This window comes from Peromyscus maniculatus, chromosome 15 (assembly GCF_049852395.1).
Source record: "Peromyscus maniculatus bairdii isolate BWxNUB_F1_BW_parent chromosome 15, HU_Pman_BW_mat_3.1, whole genome shotgun sequence".
NCBI lineage: Eukaryota > Metazoa > Chordata > Mammalia > Rodentia > Cricetidae > Peromyscus > Peromyscus maniculatus.
In genome coordinates this window covers 40,896,453-40,910,927 of record NC_134866.1, presented here as the reverse complement: position 1 = coordinate 40,910,927, position 14,475 = coordinate 40,896,453, and positions in this window count along the sequence as shown.

Below are 14,475 nucleotides of genomic sequence, written 5' to 3'. Positions count from 1 at the left end.
GGAAAACTGGCCATAAAATATTCTAATTAAAATTGTATTCTTTGTGGCTTCATTCACATGTTTTCTTTGTATTATAACCCAATATGATTGCTTAGGAAAACACATTTCATTGTTTTTGAGTCATTTCCCCATCTTGAGTTTATTAAACTTGAATTAAAATAAATTATCCTAAAAAACAAAGCACAGGGTTTTTTTTGCACTGGCACTTGAAAAACCTTTGAAACCAAATAATGTTAAAATTCAAAACATAATTTAAGTTTTAAAAATGGTAAGGTCTTGTCCATCACAAATATAGACATTCACTGTGGTAACATGGGACTCATTTTTGTCTCCCCCGTCTTTTCTGGTGAAGGCTGTTTGATTAGCATGATGTTAAATGGCTAATATTAGGCAACAAATTAAGTTGCTCATCTGATTCCTAGCCTCTTCAACCCACTTCCAACAGCCAAGCGTAGCTGAGAAGAAAATATATATATATATTAGATGTGTACTACAACATTGTCATTTATCTGAAAGAGAAAGATAAGAAAAAAATAGCTTTGGGAGAAAATACTTCAAATGTCTCTTTCTCTCTCCCTATTATGTTTTATAAATATGTATTACAGAAGAAAAGAATTCTCAGCATATTAGGCAAGCCCACTAGGAATCTCCAAAGATTGCTGTCACTACTGGATCATGATGACAGCCAGGATTCTGAAGAAATATATCTAAATTGTGGTGGGTTTTTTTTTTTTTTTTTTACTTTTTGAAAGTTAGGAAATACAGAAAAGTCATAGGTCCTGATTGCAGATTCTGGCATACTCTCAGCAAGCTTGTAGACATTGTGTCCTCTCTGTTGTAAACCCACATATGGGCCTTTTTGGAGCCAAGCGCTTCATGCAAGCCTGGAATCCTATCTACTCCTTTCTGATCTTTCAACAGTTTCAAGGAGTCAGCCTTCCCTCTTTCCAGAAAGCAACCACCCACCCTTTCAACTTTGTGTCACTAACATTACTCATCACAGGAGAGGAATAGACAACGACAATTATATGTTTTTAAGCGTTGGAAATGCACCAAGGTTCTAAATCTCTCTGAAAAATTGCCGAAGTACTTCCCCAGCCTCTGTTAATTTACCCAGATGTCATTAAAAGTTTCCTTAATTTGTTCTTCCATTCACTTCTTCACTCAACACGTTTATCACGCACCTACTACGTGCCAGGCACTGCTCTGGGATTAGGGGTTAGATCAGTAGATGAAACCTTAAAGGAGTATGTGTTCTTATGGTGGGTAAATGGTTATATTGACAGATAAATGCAAAGAACGTGGGCCAGGTAGCGGTAAATGGGTTGAGAACAACAATCACAGTAACGTGGAGAGAGAAACAGGCGCAGACCTGCTTATGGACACTGAGAGGTCAGCAGAGGCTGATCTGAACAAGACCGAAAGAAACTGAGGAACTCCAGTGGACAGATGTTGGAGAGGTGAAGAGAGCAGGAGAGAGAAGAGATATTAAATTATGTTCAGGACATGGCTGGAGCCAGTGGGTAGATGAGGTGGTCAGGGTTGGTGCAAATGACACAAAATAAGGACGTTGAGGACAGATTCGGGACCTTGATCTTTCAAAGGCTTTGGGATTGGTTTCAGATGAAAAGAGACGCCTGGGAGTTTTCAGCAGAGCCAGTGATATGATCAGGTCTATGAAGTATGACTTGGGGTTTGTGTTTAGAACTAACTGTAGAGGTCAAGTTCATAAACAGGGAGAAAACTTAGGAGGCAGCTGAGTAATGCAAATACTAGATGAGTGTTTTCTTAGAAATACACAGATTCCCTAGATGAAAAGCTACAGGGAACAAATGGCTGCTGAGAGAGGAAGAGTCAGCCTTCCCCAGGAACTAGCCAGCCCCTTAATTGGTTATTCATTACCAAGTGGTCAGCCCTAAAATAAATATATAAGCAATACTATATAGACTCATCAGCTTATATTTAGATGTTAATATGTATATATGTAATAATAATAATTAAAAATAAAGAGGCCATGAATGTGGGAGGGATCAGCGGGAATGTGGAAGGAACTGGAGAGAGGTGAAGAAGTGGGGAGAAATGATGTAGATGCAGTAATCATATAGAAAGTTCTCAAAAAAAATTAAACTAAAAAGAAATACACATATCCAACCCAGTCTGGGTTCAATGTCAAAACATGATGCTCACCTCATGGCCAGTTTCTCAATGTAGCATTTTCTTAGAACCACACGTGGTCTGCTCTGATCTCATTTCTGAATGTGGGCCAGCACTTGTCCAGTCCACCTCCACCCAAAACACTATCCAAGGAGAGGAAGACATTTGGCCTTTTGGCTCAAAATGATCTTTCTGTGTGCTTAGAAAAGTTGTCTTTGTAATGTTTTCCTCTTCCAAGGAATCCCTGATACGCCAGACTTTCATGAGATTCTGTCATGTGCCTGGATTTATCATCTTTTCACTTTGCACCCTCTCGGTCCCAACTGTGGCCCATCCAGCTGAATGTCACCAAAGCACATGGCTGCTTCAGCTGTCACTTGGTCCCTGTCCCTGTCCCAGGGATGCCTGAAAGAAGCCTTCCTGCAGCTTACATGTGGTGAGTGACATCATCCTAGGGGTACCGGTACCTCATTCTTCAGCATTAGTAGAATTTGACTGGCTTCTTCTAGTGTTCAGACCTCCTACAGTGTTCCTATTTCCAGCCAGAGAGACATCCAGAGCCCATTTAGCGGCAATAACAATCAACAGTCCTGGAGCCTTCATCCCATATTTCAGTTCTGACCACCTTCTCCCATTACCTATGCCAGAGTTTGCTGGCAACCCACCAGCCATATCAGCCCACAGATGTGCTTTGTTTGGCCCTGACGGTGCTGAAAATTTTTTGAGTAGTTGCCAATGCTTAGAAATAATGAGATTTATATGAAAAAAGTGAAATTTTTCATTTATCTTGAGAAACTGGAAGTCTTGGCTAAACCAGGTGTGATGTTCACATGGCAACAGTCGATGGGATGGAGTAGCAGCTGCATCCTTTGACAGGCAGTCTGCAGTTCCCCGCAGCCCACCCACATCTTCCACAAGCTAAGGATCCCCACAAGTTAAGAACTCCGCACGTATTTCAATGAAACACCTATGGCTTCTACTTTTATTGGTCCTTATCACATCATCTTTTTCCAGAATCATCCCATGTTCAGTGATCCTAAAAACTACTGGAGATAATGAGCATAATGTATCTTTAGAATTAGACTTTAAAGTTAAAAAAAAGTCTCCTAACATCTAGAAAAGAACAAGAGACATAAATTACATATAGGAAAAGTGATAAATTTCTCATCTTCTTAAAATGAAGCTCTGAATTGATTCTTGAGCAACCAATAGGTCTTTATGCAACCCCAGTAACCATTAGACACACAGTGATCTCTTTGTGGCTTACTCTCAACCTTTTCTATCAAGACTTTCTGAAGCAGGTTGTCTAGGAAGACAGACAAGGCAGTATGGTTGTGAATGGAAAGGTACTGGTGCCCCACTTATCATGGCCACTTCTCACCTAATGCCATAGTTTCTGTTGATTGTTGGGCCATTTTCAGCTGAAAATGGAGAAGGAGAAATTCTCCAGTATTCCATGAGAGTTGATGAACAGTCCACTCAGTGTGGTGTAAATACATAAAGGATTTATTTCTTCCAGCCACTGCCTTCAACCATGCCTAATCCATTCTTCATTTCTTGTCATTTAATACCATCTGGGATAGATCCCATAAATTTCAAGTCACTTTGAGCCACTAAAACCCATTACACTTACTTTAAAGCATCAATCTCAATTTTGATTTTAATCCTTTCTCTCCCTTGGGATCTTTCTTGTGTGGTCTACATACAACTATCCTAGTGGGTTCTGGAGGATCCTTCTACTCTGTGGTAGTCTGTCCAGGAGAGCCAGCTGTTAACTATACTGTTTCTACTTCTTTCATCCATCATTACCTAGTGCCACAAACCTATAGTTTTGTATTACCAGAATTTTCTGTTCAGAGCAGTCACCACCATGGGCATGACAGGGATTCAGATGCTGCCTACTTTTTGCAATGCCTACTTGGGCCTACAGTCAGCTCACCTGTCTTTGCCATGAGTGATGGTAGGGATGGTCTCTGTCTCTTTCCTTCTCTCCCATCCCCATCTCTTTTATGGTACTGGGACTCATATACATTTCATATACCTATAGGTAAGTGCTCTACCATTGAAATATATCCTCAGCTTTCTTTTTACTTTTAATTTTGAGATGGGTCTCCCTAAGCTGCCTAGGTTACTTTAAAATGCCCTCTACTCTAGACAGACAGACCTTGAACTTATGACCTTCCTGCTTCAGCCTCCTGAGAAGCTTGGATTACAGGCCTGTAATACGGGTCTAGTTTTGTTGACTGTCTTTGGCTGGTTTCTTCCCAACCCAGACAGGAACATGTGCACATCAGATAGAAGGCTTACACTGGCACCTAGCCATGGAACCCATCTTCCTTGAGAGTAACAGTCTGCAGGCCCCAGGTTCTGAGCCCTTCTTTTGAGCCTTCTTGTTATTTGTCTTGGTGGAGGAGGACTTTCTTCTCTCTGGATGAAAGAGGTGAATCATTTCTGATCAGAAACCTTACAGTTTTCTCAACAATAGGGAGTTCACTGAGCCCCACCCTTTCCTCTCCTCAGAACTCCTGGTTCACACAGATTAGAACATGGGGTTGCTTCAGTTCTTCAGCCTTTATGTACATCTTGAGACTCATCTGATCCTTGACTACTCTCTCCCAAGGGTGAAGTCTGAGAAAGCACTGCCCAATAGCCTCATAAATTGCTCTGTTGGAGTTTGGTGAATCAGCTAGGAGACTTATCATTAGGAGGGACAGAGAATCTGGCCAGACACGGTTCTGCTGGTGAGAAGTATGCTGCCTTACCTACCTTATGAGTCTAAGCAGTAAGACCTACTTCATGTCACACTCATTTCTAGCTCCCAGATACTACTTCCACCTTTTCTCTGGATGAAGAAATAGTTGATCAAAGACTCATGGGGTTTTTGTGGAAGCCCCAAAGACTCACACCATCAAAGATAAGCTATTCCATTGTTGATATAAACACCCTGGAATATGACCTGCCTTTTGTACATCTCCCTGACCACAGTGTGGTGCTCAAGGATAAATTATGCTACTCCAAGAGTGATTTGAAGTTTGGGAGATAGCTTTCTTTTATCCCTGCCCCACTTCCCATGACATCCATCAAAGAAGGTCATGCATTTTGCACACCCAATAATGTCCAAACATATTCTACTAGATGCATACAAATCTAAGTTGTGAACTTGGCAGTATCATCAAACCGCTACTGGCAGTGGACCTTGGTTGTGAACCTAGCCTTTGACAGCTGAGATATTCCACCAGGCCCGTATAGGTCCTGGTAATAAGGTTGACCTGAATCCAAATCTTGCTTAGAGCAAGGAACCCAGAACCCTTGGTAAGAACTTAGTTTCTCAGCCATTAAAACAGTGTCATTGATAATGCCTAAGTTCTCAAATTGTTAAGAAGATAAAACAAAATGTGCCTGGTATAATTATTCTTATGCAATACCTAGCATATAGATGGGCCCTAAGTAATTACCATTTTGATTACTAGGTACATCTCACCTTTCCCCAGAGAGAAATACTATAGATAAACACACTAAATATGAAGAAAGACCCCCTACTTCTTGGAACCAGTCAGCTTGGTAGTGTTATTCTATACAATAAGCTGGTTTTCTTGCCATTTCTTCTGTTACATTTGGATATAGCAAATGAAGGATATGTAAAAGCTGGAAGGTGGCAGAGACCTAGAAGTATGAGTTGTCTTAAGTAATGGTATATGTATGTATTCATATGCAGATATGACTGCATACATGTGTATTCATATATGACTATATGTCTTTATGTGTTCATGTTGGTCACGAAGACACTCAAATGAGGACCAAGCCAGTAGACACTCATAATTTCCAAGAACAATACAAGACACTTTGGTGACTCTACAAATTTAAGATACCTATGAATTTAGTAGGATTTCAACACACAAAAGGAACCACTCAGTGCACTTTCGTTTGATGTTTAAAGTAATACAGTATTTGGACATTTTTTTATTTATTAAATTATAATATTGGCAATAATGTTAATTCTTATTTCTAAAATGCACCTTTAACACTTATTTTTCATTTTATAGGTCTCACAGCAGAAGCCAGCTGGCCTGGAACTCACTAGACAGGCAAAACTGGAGTCAAATTCATAGTCTTCCTGCCTCAGCCAATAAATACCCAAGTGTTGGTATTACAGGTATGCACCACCATCATAGTCTGCTTAACATTTACTCTTTGAATGAGATAATGCCATATTTAAATTTCAATTTTAGTAATCTGAAATGTTGCTTTGAAGGAGATAGTAATAATAAAGTCAATCTTCTTAAGTAACTGTGTGTGTGCGTTGAGTACTTTGCACTACTACATAACTACAGTAACAGCACATTATTTCAAATTAGTATTCTGAGGATAAGATGTCACTAGCTCCCCCTTGTGGAACTGACTATTTTAGGTGTTAGAGAAGAAAATGTACAGCTGTCTCTCTCTTTCCAGATACTCGATGGCTTCAAATTAATTGCATATGTTTTTTTCTTATACACATAATCTACAAAAAGGAATTAACATAACAGAATGGATGTCTATACAGATTTACACTCTAAGACTTTTTCTTGTGTTTACTGGCATTATTTGACTGTCCTGATTTGAATTAGACCTTGTTTAATTAAGTACATTTATATTTCATTACAAAATGTTGAACCAGATTAAATTCATTGCAATATAAGTGAAATTCTCTACGAATCCAATTGTACAGATCCTATGGTATCTTCATCTACTTTCTTCTCCTGTAGCACCTGGCCTGTCGAAGACTCTCTTGATGCCCCCTTCCCCTGGGGAATGGTTCCCACCCAGGTCTGAAGGAGTTCTCAGCAAGTCGGCAATCCTCTGGGAATATCGGCAGCCACATCTACCTCTAGCTTCTCGGCATATGAAGAAACAGTCCTACCTACTCAAAACTGAAAGTGATTCTTGGACTGTAGAATTGTCAGGCATTCAAGAGACTTACTTGTTTGGTGGATGGCCAGATGCCCAACAGGCCCTTGGGAGAACATATTCAAGTTCCATCAGTTATTTGGACCCGATAATATTTCCTGTTTCAGATGATTCCAATGCTCACCTATTCAACCCAGCATCTAGCGTCTGAGGGAACTAATTAATTCCATTGCTGTTTTCCAGTCCTAACATGATGAAGATGTTTCAAACCCCACAGCCTGGATCTGCACCTTTCTCTGAAATTATCCTTCCAAGAAAAAACCTTTGGAATTTTGAAAGGGACAGTCCCAGTGTACACTGGCAGCCCAGGGACTAGGGACTATGGTAGTGATGCAAGACCCTTTCACTGTTATTTTTAAATGGTTGTATTTAATTGGGCAATATATTGACTATTTCTAGCAGCAAGTTTTCAGGTATGACTAAGGGTGGCACTCAATGCAGACTGAGAAAAGGGCAATACAGAAGCAGAGGTTCACTCACTCTAGGGTCACAGGAAGCATCCTGGGGTGAAGGGTATGTGTTGCACTTGCAGCACAAATAGACCTTTGCTCTGTTCCTTGCTAGATAAAAGACCTCGAGTGTTTGAGTTCCCTTTCACTTATAAAGTAAAAGTGATTATCTCACCAAGATTTGTGAAAATTAAATATTACTTAATACTGACTGCACAGGGCATGGAGCCTGACATAAACATGACTCTCTCTTAGGGAGGGGAAGGAACAATATAAAAAAAGGTAGGGTCATGGTAGGAAGTCTTGCCATCTAAGAAATTAATAAGGTAGGACAGCAGATGGCACACTAAATAAAAATTTCTTAGACGCGATTATATTGTGTCCACTCATTTCCCCTGATAGTATTACCTTGGGAATCAAGGGACAATATCTCAATCTTTCACACTATTTTGTAATATTCTGATCTGGGCTTACTGTTTGGGACACTCATTTCTCAAATCTGAATAGGCTCTGTGGAAGATTCTTATCTGACCTGGAATTTACATCTATATAAACAGAACACTGTGCCACATACCTACCCCTTTCCTTTGCGATGGGCGCCGCTTCAAAAGATGGTAGCAAAACCTTTCAGGAAAACTCAGCTCCTGGTCCTTACAGAGCGGGGAGGATCTTGAGGAATCTTGATAGTTAAAGTTTCACTATTAAATAGTTCAAAGTCAATTATGGAGTTGGCCAGGCCTACCAACTGGGTGCTTGCAGTTTATGCTGGAGATTCATCTATGAAGACCTAGTGGCATTCAAAAGATGCACAATTAAAGTCAAATTTTGGAGTCTAGTATTTGTAATTGCTAATTGAAGTAGTGCCATCATGTGGTGTGAGCAGAAACAGCATGCATTTAGTGAGCCATTAAGGCAAAAAGCAATTTCTTTTTAGTTTTTAATATATTGGTTTTGATAATTTGGTTAATTCATAACTCAAATTAATTATAACTTCAATTGTTTCAAATATTAACCAAAATAGCCCCCAATACTGTGAAACTTCAAATATGTGCATAGTAATTCAACTGTGTATAAAAGGCAATATATCTAAAATGAACTCCTGAAACTAAGTCATTAAATGTCAGGATCCTGGATAATGGTTAAAAGGCATTACATTGCCTTGATTTGTTTAGACCCCTTTGTAGTAATTTGACTTTTCTTTTGTTATTTTGTTTTTTTCTTTAACAGTTTTAAAATTTTAATCAAAAGATGATTACATCATTTGACCCATCTTTTTTCTCCCTCAAACCCCTCCCATTGCTCCCCAAGTCCCTTTCAAGTTCATGGTCTTTCTTCCTTTCGTTATTATTGTTCAGTGTGTATATGCATAAATATGTAAGTACAATGTGCTGAGTCTGGGTAGTATTGCAGCACATAGAGTATATAGTATTGTTTCTGTGATGTATCTATTGTATTAGTGTATTATTCTGTAGTATTATTTCTGTGATGTAGTATTGTTGCATTAGTGTATTATTCTGTCGAATTATTTCTGTGATTTAATATTGTTGTATTACTGTATTATTTTGCAGTATTATTTCTGTGCTGTAGTATTGTATTAGTGTATTATTTTGCAGTATTGTTTCTGTGGTGTAGTATTGTTGTATTAGTTTATTATTTTGCAGTATTGTTTCTGTGGTGTAGTATTGTTGTATTAGTGTATTATTTCGTAGTATTGTTTCTGTGATGCAATACTACATCAGAGAAAATCACAACTAGTCAAATTACAGAGGACATCTGATCACAGGGTGCCCCAACAGATAGCATCCTCTATACAACTCCTGTACCTAAGGCTAAGTGAACATCACTGAAGAATGGGTGGAAAGGTTATAAGAGCCAGAGGACCAGGAAGTGTGCTGTGAAATTGTATCTCCTAGAAATGACGTGGAAGTTACACCCATAATACTGCAACAATATGGCTATTTAAACAAGGTCCAAATAATAATAACACTAATAGACACACTAGCATGGAAGGGGGAAATCTCACATGACCCCACTCCTAGACAAAGAACCACAGCAAACTAAGAATTGCTGAGAGAGGGATAATTAGTTTTCCACAGGGATGAGCTCTCCTAACTGGTTATCCAATACCAAATGATCATCCCTGAAATAATATATTTAAAAACAAACATAAAAATAATAAGAGTTGACCAACATTAAACACTTAAATATGGTGTTCTATGATCTACATTGTAGACTGACAATGTTCAAATTTAAACAGTCATGAAGGAATTTAAACAGAACACACATAGGGAGAGTGAAGGGGAGGAAGGGAGGGAAGGAGGCAGGGAGAGAATGAGAAAGACAGAGAGGGAGGGAGAGAAAGGGAGGGAAGGAGAAAGACAGAGAGGAGGAGGAAAGGAGGAAGAGAAGGAGGGAGAGAGAGAGGGAGGGAAGGAAGGAACAAGAGAGAGAATGGATAGGAATAGTAATATTAACAGATAAAACAGCAATGGAACCCTGGATGGGACATGGATCACTGGAGGAATAGGATATAGCATGTTGTGGCACAGTCTTAAGAATTTAAAGAGACAGATACAACAGATGAGGTCTTAATTAGGCCTCAGAAACCTGAAGCTACAGAAAAATGTGCTGCTGTATGGAATGAAGAATGTAGTACGATCAACCATGGAGAAGTCCAGGTAGTGCCTAACTACAAGTTTTACTACTACTAACTAGTGTTCATGATACTGGAAGGTACAGGAGGAAAAAGGCAACCACATCTCCCAGCTACAAAGTCTGACCTGTCTGTAAGGTACACGGGTGTAACAGTGGCACAAACATTATAGGAGCAACCAACCACTTTCACATTAGACTTCAGGCCCACCCCATGAGATGGGAGCCGTACCTGACACTGCTAAAGTGGCCAAGAACTTGAGAGTAGATAGGACATGGGCCTAGGTAAAAACTTAAGACTATTGTTCCGCTAAAAGAACATAGCAATAAAATGACTCCTCATTACATACTGCCATCTAGTAGATCTGTGCCTTGCTCAGCCATCATCAGAGAAGCTTCTTGCAGTAGATTGGAACTGACACAGAGACCCACAAAGGAACAAAGAGAATGAGAGACTTTGGAGCAATCAGTCCTAAATAGGATATCTTCTTCAAAGCTTTCCATTCAGGCTCAGGGATATATGTGGAGTAGGAGTCTGAAAGATTGCAAGAGCCAGAGGTGATGGGTGACTTCAAGGAAATAGTATCTTCCAGACCAACAGGACCGATGCACGTATGAACTCACAGAGACTCTGGTAGAATACACAAGGTCTGCACAAGTTCAAGCCTGATGGAATCCTAGCATTGAGACAGGGAAGTGGACATAGGCTCCCACCCCTAACCAAGAAGCTATGTGCAACTGATACTCAAAGGAAAATTCAGTTTCCTCCAATAAACTCTTACCGAGTATATTAGCCATACTTCAGTCCAGGAGTAGTTGACCAACACAAAATGAACTCAGTGGTAATTTGGAAGCCTTTTGTCCCATTTTACTGTTTGGGCAACATTTTCTTTTTGTTTTTGTTTATTTTTATTTCCATTTTGTGTGTGTGTGTGTGTGTGTGTGTGTGTGTGTGTGTGTGTGTGTGTTTGTGTTTCGTGGTGTTTTTCTTTGTATATGTTTGGTTTTTTTTGTTTTGTGTTTGTTTTTAAAGAGGAAAAAACAACATAAAGTTGAGTGTGTAGGGATGATCTGGGGGAAATTGGGAGAAAGAAAATCGTGATCAAGATACACTGTATGAAAAAATTTTTTGACAAAGAGAAGGTGGGCTTTGAGATTTCAAATCCTTAAGCCAGGTCCAGCAGTATTTCTCTGTCTCCTGCTGCCTGCAGATCCAGATGTAGTACCCTCAGCTACCTCTCCAGCACCATGTCTGCCTGTGTGCTACCATTTTACCCACCATGCTGATAACAGACTAAACCTCTGAACCTGTAAGCAAGCCCCAGTTGAATGTTTTCCTTTATAAGAGTTCCCATGGTCATTGTGTCTCTTCACAGCAATAGAACATTGGCTAAGACACTACCTATGTGTTCCAACTTATGAAGTAGACTTTAAATTGAATCAGAAAGTGGTTGGTTACTACCATGGTACGTGCCACTGTCATACAAGTGTTCATGTCTTGGCAGGTTGGGCATTATTGCAGCTCGAAGGGCTCACAGATGGGTAAGATTGATGGTCACTTTTCTCCTCTAGAAGCATGCTTGGCACCTTTTAGTACTATGAAAGCTGGACAGTATGAATGAAGCTTCCAGTTCAGTATTATTTCTCCATATTGTACAACTCAAGTATGTGGTGTCTTCAGCAATAGGTTTTTAATGTGTAGTTCTGGAGTGTAACCGAGAGCATTGGCCATAGCCTGTAATGTTTAGGGATCTATGGGCCCTCACTGGCCAGTAATTCCAAAGAGGTAGTCCATTCCTTGCACTGGATTTTTTTGTTAGTGTGTAGTATCAATTAGGGACATTGTTGCCCCATTCTAGAATAATTTAAATTCTTCTTGCATATATGTAAGTATATAATTATGTATTTTAGGAAGCATCTAAAGTAAAAGGTTTGCTTATGAGTATAGCAAGAATCCTAATTAGTCTTAATAAAAACCCAGAGCCAGATATGGGGTAAATGCTGAAAGATCAGAGAGACAAGGAACAAGCCACAGCCACCTCTCACCTCACAAAGTTCTCAGCTGAAAAGAGGACTAGGCTTCTTTCTCCTCCTGCCTTATATTCTTTTCTCTGTCCAGCCAAATCACTTCCTGTCTCAACCTCCCTAGTTCTGGGATTAAAGGTGTGTGCCACCACTGCCTGGTCTCTATGGCTAACTAGTGGCTGACTTTGCCCTCTGATCTTCAGGCAAGCTTTATTTGCTAAATCATATACAAAATATCACCACATATGAGTATCTTTTCAAAATGTCTTTAGTGTTAGTTACCTCTCTCTCTCTCTCTCTCTCTCTCTCTCTCTCTCTCTCTCTCTCTTTGTCTGTCTGTCTCTCTCTGTATATCTTCTTCCACCTTGCCCTCCCATCTCCTACCCCATTTACCACTTCCTTGAACCCTTTGTACCACTATGTTCTATCTACACTCCAGTGAAACTCCTCTTCATGGCCCCGTACTAAATCCTTGGCCTCTGTAAGTATTCCAAATGGATAACACATACATGAAGATTCAAAGCTAACATCTACAAATGAGATGTGACATTTTTCTTTCTGGGTCTGGGTTAACTCATTTAGAGTAATTATTTCCAGCACCATCCACTTACCTGAGAATGTCATAACTTTGTTTTGTGTTTCTCAATAGCTGAAAAATATCCCATGTAGCTAGAGTTTTCCTGCCTTGCCCACAGTCAGGACAAATCTTTGTCACCCACCAGTCCCACAGCCGCTCAGACCCAACCAAGTAAACATAGAGACTTCTATTGCTTACAAACTGTATGGCCATGGCAGGCTTCTTGCTAACTGTTCTTATAGCTTAAATTAATCCAATTCCATAAATCTATACCTTGCTGCTTTCTCATTGGTTGTAAACCCAAACACGTGACTGCCTCATCACTGTCTGTATGTACAGCCCTCTAGGTCTTAAAGGCGTATGTCTCCAATGCTGGCTGTATCCCTAAACACACAGAGATCTATGGGATTAAAGGTGTGTGCCACCACCACCACCACCACCACCACCGCCACCACCATGCTCTGTCTATGGCTCTAATAGCTCTGACCCCCGGGCAACTTTATTTATTAACATACAATTAAAATCACATTTCAGTACAATTAGAATACCACCACAATCCCATCAATAAATGCACCGCTTTTTCAGTATACTTACATCGGTTATGAACCTAGACTTTTTCTATTTCCTGGCCATTGTGAACAGAGCTACAACAAACATAGGTGAACAAGCAAGTTTACAGTGGACTATAGAGTCCTTTGGGTATTTACCCAAGAGTGGTCCAGCTGCATCACGTTGTAGATCTATTTCTAACTTTTAGAAGCCCTTCTCTACTGATTTCCAAAGTGGCCACACCAGTTTCACTCTCACCAACAATGAATAAGTGAAGAACTTTTAAGTCTCAGCCACTCGTGTCTTTGTATGTAGAGTTCCACACAGCGTCATGGCCTAAGAAATGAGCCAGAATGTGTTTCTTTACATTTCAGTCCAAATGTTGTGGGAAAAGGCTTCTTCTGGCCAATGTAGAGTAACATGGTCCAGCTCTAGCCTTCCAATGAAAGAGCTAGAAAGTCCATAGGCCATCGATTCTTAGGATATTAAACATCAGGCACTAAGGACAAGTCTATCATGAGAAACTGGAAGCAGTGAAGGAGGACACTAGAACTGAGCCTCTCAGATCTTTGATAGGATTTCTATACTGAAACATAGGAGGAGAAATCCAAGCAGAAATCAGTTGTCTTCTTGAGTTAGTAGAAGCCAAGTAAGCTAGACATCTGGACCAGGTATCCCCGGAATCAGACAGAGCATGAGTCATGAAGACCTGGTGATGCTCTCTGTTAAGCATTCAGTTGGGTACTGATCAACACGTGGTATGAGGAAGTTAACCACACAGATAATCACTAGAGAAGATTAAAAGACTAACAGGGCTCACAGACCCAGGGTGAGTGTCTATTATCCTTAGGTGACAGGGAAACTTCAAATTGGTTGTAGAGAGAACCCAAAACAAAATATTAGCATATTACTTCTTTTTTTTTTTTTTTTTTTCGAGACAGGGTTTCTCTGTGTAGCTTTGCGCCTTTCCTGGGTCTCACTTGGTAGCCCAGGTTGGCCTCGAACTCACAGAGATCCGCCTGCCTCTGCCTCCCGAGTGCTGGGATTAAAGGCGTGCGCCACCACCGCCCGGCAGCATATTACTTCTTAACAAAGCTTTAAAGTCAATTTACCCAATGTTAA